Consider the following 6,849-nt stretch of genomic DNA (forward strand, 5'->3'; position numbering starts at 1 on the left):
GTGCTGGAAGGGCTGTTGCTGGCAATACAGGTTTGAGTCCATCGGAAAAGACGGAAGGAGGCAGGCTCGGCGGAGGGGCGTCAGCCATCAGCGCACGCCTCCGCTGCAGTGTGGCGGTGCTTTATGAGGCCTGAGCCAGCCTCCTGCCAGCGGGGCTCCTGTTCTGCAGGAGGCCTGCCCTGTGTCCCTGCCAGGTCTGCCCACTGCTGGAAGCTGCCTGTGGGACGCGTGGCCTCATAGTGAGCCTGGTGAGGGAAGCAGCCCTGCAGCTGCCAGGTCACTGAGCTTCTGCCGTGGAGCGCCTCGACTCACCAGGGCTGCCGTCCCAAGGACAGATTCTCTGTTTCCTGTCCTGGGCCTAAGACACCATCCTCTTGGCCTTCACAGAGCGGACTTCTTATGGCTCCATCAAGACACAAAGCAGGTGGTGGAATTGAGAAAGTGTAGTTTGAGGAGCAAGACTAGTAGGCTTAAGTCCTGGCTTCAGTATAGACTGACTAGCTGAGCTGTGTGGTCTAGCTAAGCTTCCCAACCTCTCTGTGCCTCAGTCTCCACTTCTATAAAATGGGAAAATTATTTAATCTTCCATGAAATGTCCACTAGTGTTCTTTGTAACTGTTTTATGGGCTTGTTATGAGGATTGAATGTGACAGATTAGAACAGCTGCTGCTACTAGTGAGCACTGCATTACTGATTTACACTTTTGATTGTTTTACAACAAAAGTTTGTGGATCACCCATGTAGGTGCCTCTTTCAAAATGTTCCAGCAGTAATACAAGTAATGTGGTCAAGGAAAGAGATTTAGGAGCCATTGGTGTGAAATCCACACACATGTATAGCTGAGGAGGAAGTGGCCATTTGATGGTAAGATCCAAGTGGAACGCTCTACTACCTTTCAGCTTGCTTCTGTGCAGAAGCCAATGAGCAAGTTAATAAACAACAGCTCACCCTTTATGACTATTGTATGTGGAGTGTTTTTTTTTTTTTTTTTGTGGTACCAGGAATCGAACTCAGGACCTTGTGCTTGTCAGGCAAGCATTTATTCCATTGAGCTACTGTGGGGGAGTTTTAAGAGTACAGCATCTAAATCCTACTACTTGGGAGGCTGAGGCAGGAGGACTGCCATGAGCTTCAGGCCAGTCTGGGCTATACAGTGAGATCCTGTCTCAAACTGAAAGTTCAGCATCCAGGAGTTGGGCATTACAGGTTCTCTCTCTCTCTCTCTCTCTCTCTCTCTCTCTCTCTCTCTCTCTCTCAAATGTATTTAGTACAGGGTCTACAGTGTCTCACCACATAGATCAAACTCATAGTGATTCTCCTGTTTTCAGCCTCCAAAGCACTGGGATTACAGGTGTGTACCACCATGCCCAGTCTCCGTCACTGTCTCAGCACGTCCCAGGGGCAGGGCCAGCATGGCACACTGCGGATTGAACCTGGCCGCGGTGCTCTGCCTAAGCAGGTGCTTTAGTCTGCTGAGCTTTCTGGCTGACCCTTCCCCTATTTTCTAGAGTGAAATTTTTATTTTTACCTTGGACTTAATTTTTATTCTTCAGTCTAAGTGCTGTTAGTGCCTTGAGGGGCAGTTCTCGCTGGTGCTCACGGGGTTGCCTCTCTTAGCTGCTTTGGTTCCCGTTGCACTTGCCTCAGTGCCTGGGTCAGGCCTGGTCAGTGTGAGCCACCTCACAGTCCCAGACTGATGTCATCTTCCCCCATGTGAATGGCACTGGAGGGAGGTGGCGACTCCTTTTAAGCACTCAACACTCAAACAGCCTGAAGAATGGGGGTGCCATCTCCTGGGACTTTGGAGCTCCTGCCTTTCTGACCAGGGCATAGGGCTTCTAAGAGAGCCATCCTTAGGCATTCTCAGGTGTCCTACACATGCTCTTAGGGGCTAGAGATTGAACAGATGCCCAGAGCCCCTGCTCTTTCTGTCCCAACATTCATTCACAATAGAACTCTGCTGCTTCCCTGACTCTTGCAGCTGCATTTGGCAGATTTGCATTAGCAAATGTGCGCGCAGAGGCTGGACAGCACCTGTGCTTGGGACCTGCCTATAAATGGGCTGCTGGAACCCTAGTGACTCCATGCAGCGGGATCCAGCCTGCTCCCTGGTGACTGAGAGACCACATGGGGCAGTGATGCACTGGTGCAGCCGAGAGCCCTCAGATCCCCGTCCCCCAGGTTTGTCACCAGCCGACTACAGGGACGGGCCATGCTCAGCCTGACTGCGGAGGTGCAAAGTGAATCAAATGGTGTCATATTTGTTTTTTTTTTTTTTTTTTTTTTAATCACATTTTGGGGAAGTTAATTCTGTAGCAGTAGGCCCCAAGGACAGCAGTCGGCCTGTGTCTGATGCTTCAGTCTTCAGAGTCCCCTCCCTGGTTTGTTCCTGTTTTTCTGCTCACTTTGTTACTGTTATTATTGCCTTCTTAAATATCTAGTTTTTTTTTTTTTTAAGTTACTGTATGTGCCAGATGTAATTTCAAAACAATGGCAGAGAACATTTGAGGCTGAAGCATATCCCGCCTTTCTCTGGAGAGGACTTCCGCTTGATCTTGGGAAGGCCCAGAGGTGTGATCGTGATCCATTATGACCACCTTAGTTCCATTTCAGCCAGAATCCAAAGCTAGACTGTGGCCTGAGGGTTCATCTATTTCAACTTAACCCTCCCACTTAAAAGGCAACCTTGGGGCTGGTGAGATGGCTCAGTGGTCTAAAGCACCTACTTAGAACAAGCTTAGCAAAGCACAGGGACCCCAGTTCAATCCCCCAGCACCACATGCCAGCCAGCCCCGCCCCCTGGTGGGCTGAGCTGGCCACACACACACACACACACACACACACACAAATAAAATTAAAAAAAAAAAAGGCAATCTTGTAGGGAGAGGTGTCACTGCCTCCTCCTGTTCTTTGTTGCCTTTCATGATCTTTTTTCTGTTCTCTTAGTCCATTCAGGTCTCTGAAGATTGTTGTTAGCTTTTAGAATTCACAAATGCTTTACATAAGAAGCAAGCCCAGGGGTAATTCAGCGTTATCATAGCCTAGTTACTTTAAAGGGTCTTCCCAGCGTGTCTGATATATGTAAATTAGCTGATTATGTTGCTTATGTTACCCAGGCAGGCCTCAAACTCGTGGTTCTTCTGCCTCAACCTCTAGAGTAGATCGGACTACAGATGTGTGCCTCTGCGGCCAGCAAAGTATTTTTTAAAGAATCTATTTGTTTCTGCTGTGCATAGTGGCATATGCCTGTAATCCTGGCACTTGGGAGGCTGAGTCAGGAACACTGTGAGTTCGAGGTCAGTGTAGGCTACGAAGTGAGTTCAAGAACAGCTAGAACTGCATAGTGAAGCTGTCTCAAAAAGACAAAAAACCCCAACTTGGTCTGAATTATCTAGCCCATATGATTACAGGACATAGAAGTCCTTTATGTGAAGCGACAACTGCTTAAAAAGGGGGAGGGTGGGGAGAAAGCTCAGCCATCTAAGCACCTGCCTGCAAGTGTTAAGGACCCCAGCTTGATCCCCAGTACCACATGTCAGCCCTGTGCTGAGCTGGCCACCAAAACCAGGTGTGGTGGCACACACCCGTAATCCCAGTGCTGGCGAGGCTGAGACAGGAGGATCACTATGAGTCTGAGCTGTGTAGCCAGACCCTGTACCAAATAAATAAAATATTCTAAAAATTTTTTTAATATATACATTAAATTTATTCATATACATATATACACACATATATAAAATTAGTGTTATGGTCCGACCATGTTCTAACAAATTCAGGTGTTGAAGCTTAATCAATGTGATAATGTTACAGGATGATGATTTTGTTAGTTTTCTTCCTGTGGTGGTATAGCGGAGAGCAGAAGTAAAAGTGTGGGCGGACTTTATTAACTCTGAAGACGCGACAGGATCAATGGCAGTGAGATGGGGGATCCTCTGACCTGAGACAGGGAGGCCGATTCTCTTCAGACTTTTGTTAGGGGCAGGGCTTGAGGGGCGGGTTCAGCGACACACACGGAGCTGATTGGAGGCTCGCTTGTCTGGGCGGGAAAGGTATCCAGGACTGGGTTGGGGAAGCAGGAGGAAGTGGTCACTGGGAGGATGAGCTGTTGTTTTGGGATTCAGCCATGCTGGATCAGGACCAGGATACGTTAGCCATTTGTACTCAGGCCAGAACCTATCTGACTTACAAGATGATTATTTCACGAGGGCTCTAGCGACCTCATGAAAGGCTGGAATGTCTGTCCCCTTTGGCCTTCTGCCTTCAAGCTTGAGGAGATAGCACTTGGCACCACTTGGAAGTGGAGAAACATCACCAACCACTGCTTTTGCCAGCGCCTTGATTGTGAACTTTCCAGGGTTCAAGATTATGAGAAATTTGTGACATTTACAAATGACCTAGCAGCACTTTGTTATAATGGCACAAACAGACTATGACAGGTGGATTTCTGGGAATGGTGTAAGAGGCCTACCCCGGGGAAGGGAGATAGGGTTGAAGGGACAAGAAGGAAGCTCTGTTTTTCAAAGAAGGTGTGGTCAAGATTGTAACAAAGAGAACCATAGTTCTAAAAAATTGCAGTGTGTTTATTTATTTCACATAACAGCCAGTAGCAAGAAGTTTAATGGGGCCAGGGAGATAGCTCAGTAGAATAAGCACCTGCCTAGCAAGTGCAAAGTCCTGAGTTTAATCCTTGGTACTGAAAAAAAAAAAAAAAAGAAAGAAAGAAGAAAGAAAGAAAGAAAGAAAGAAAGAAAGAAAGAAAGAAAGAAAGAAGAAAGAAAGTTTAAGTCCTTGGGGAAACTCTAATCTATAAGTGACAAGGACCAAGGTTCCTTCTGTCTTGCTGCTTGTTGCTTCCTTGTCCCCTAGGATGTGGTCTTTATACTCATTGATAAATACCACATCTGTATTTGGGTTGGGAGGATGAACAAGAGGAGGAAAGGGGTAACCAGCAATTTTTTGTTTTGGGGAGCACAATGTGGAAGTTGAATGCATCACTTTCATTCACATATTTGTGGTTGATACCACTTATTTGTGCAGCCATATCTAGAGATCAGGCAGGACTGGATGTGTCATTTCTTTCTTTTTTTAAAAAAATCTTTTATTTATTTATTTATTTGGTACAGGGTCTCACTCTGTAGCTTGGACTTGTAGCTATCCTCTTATCTCAGCCTCCTCAGTGCTGGGATTATAGGAGTGCATCACCACACCTGATTTCAGTAGCCAGTATGGCATGTGGTACCAGTGACCAAACTTTGGTCCTTGTGCTTCTTCCTGACCCCTGGGTGTGTCATTTCTTATTGGAATGGTTCTCTGTCTCTGCATGGACCCTAGTTAAGAAAGCTGAATGTTTAATTTTTAAAATCATTTTTGATCAATTTTGCATGCTTATATTTGGTCATCTGAACAACTAATTTGAAGCGAACAATATGCAGTATAACAACTTTTGTTGAATTCCTATCACTTTATTTAGTGAAATTCTGGGTCATTTCTAATGGTTTTTTTAAAAACTATTTTTTATTTTTAAAACAAAAAAAAATGTACACAGTTATGTAATAAAAGTATAAAAGAAAAGAATGAAAGAAAAAAAGGTAGAGAAGGACACCATATACCAGGAGGGGCTGATGACTCAAGGGACAGAGAGGCCAGTGTGGCTTCATGTGTGAGTGGGCACAGGATGTCCCTCCATGTCGCAGAGGGTGAGTTGGAGTGGTGGCTGCCAAGCTCCACCCGGCACCACAAGTGCGCAGAGGGCTTGTGACATCATGGCATGGCCACCTGCCCCCAAGATTCTGCACCAGTAAGTCTGGGGTAGAATTGTCATTTCTACCAACTTTCCATATGATGCCAACGTTACTGGCCCAGGCAGTGACTTCAAGAACACTGTGATGCATTCAACTCACTTGTATTTTCTCTGTTTCTAAAAGTTGATGAAAGGGCTATATATAGCATAGTAATATAACTGAGCCCGGCATTTTCAGCTTCAGGATTCTAGAACCTTTCTTCATTGTGTTACTGAGGGGACAGTTATAGTCTAGACTAGATAAACTCCTTGACATAGATGAGAATGATCACTTTACTTTTGATTTTCTAACATCTAGTTTCCCTCTTCCTTGCTAATTGATATTCTAGACAGCCATTTGGCAAGCTTTACTTTTTCTTGTTTTGAGACAGGGAGTTGCTATGTAGTTCAGGCTGGCCTTGAACTTGCTATGTAATCTAGCATAGTTTCGAACTCACAGCGCAGCCTACCGAGTGCTGGGATTACAGGTGCATTCCACTAGATGCTTGCTTTAGATCTTGGTTCTTCAGGACAAGATGGAACATAACTTGTTTAATTGCTTCACTTTTACTAATTTTAGCAAACACATTGCATTTACAAAATGAGGTAACTGAATTCCCATATATTATAGAATGGAATTTAAAACAAGAACAAATCAATTTAAAAATAATTGTTTCCTGAGGAGATTGCTGAAAAGTAAGCAGAATCTACTTATAGCCTGCACTTTTTATTATTGATTTCTACAACTTAGCTAAGATTGAGTTATTTTGCCCCAATTGCAAGTTCCATTTAGCAAGCTGCAGGCCAGAAGAGGTGATCATTAGCTCCCCAGAGTTGAAGCAAGCCCTGCGCGTGGTAACAGGGAACACACTTGGAATGACAGGAAAGACCCCAACTGTGGATGAGACAAGAAGCATGGAACAACAGGGACACAAGCAGGGCTCAGCGAGGAGGCCGACATTCAGGTCAAGTCTAAGGCAGCACTTGGCTGTGCAGTACCATTCTTATTTTCTTAGTCACAGGGAACCGAGTCTAGTGGAAAGAAGCTGGAGGGGCAACTTGCAGAGAAA

Source organism: Octodon degus, unplaced genomic scaffold, assembly GCF_000260255.1.
Source record: "Octodon degus isolate 3935 unplaced genomic scaffold, OctDeg1.0 scaffold00186, whole genome shotgun sequence".
NCBI classification, from domain to species: domain Eukaryota; kingdom Metazoa; phylum Chordata; class Mammalia; order Rodentia; family Octodontidae; genus Octodon; species Octodon degus.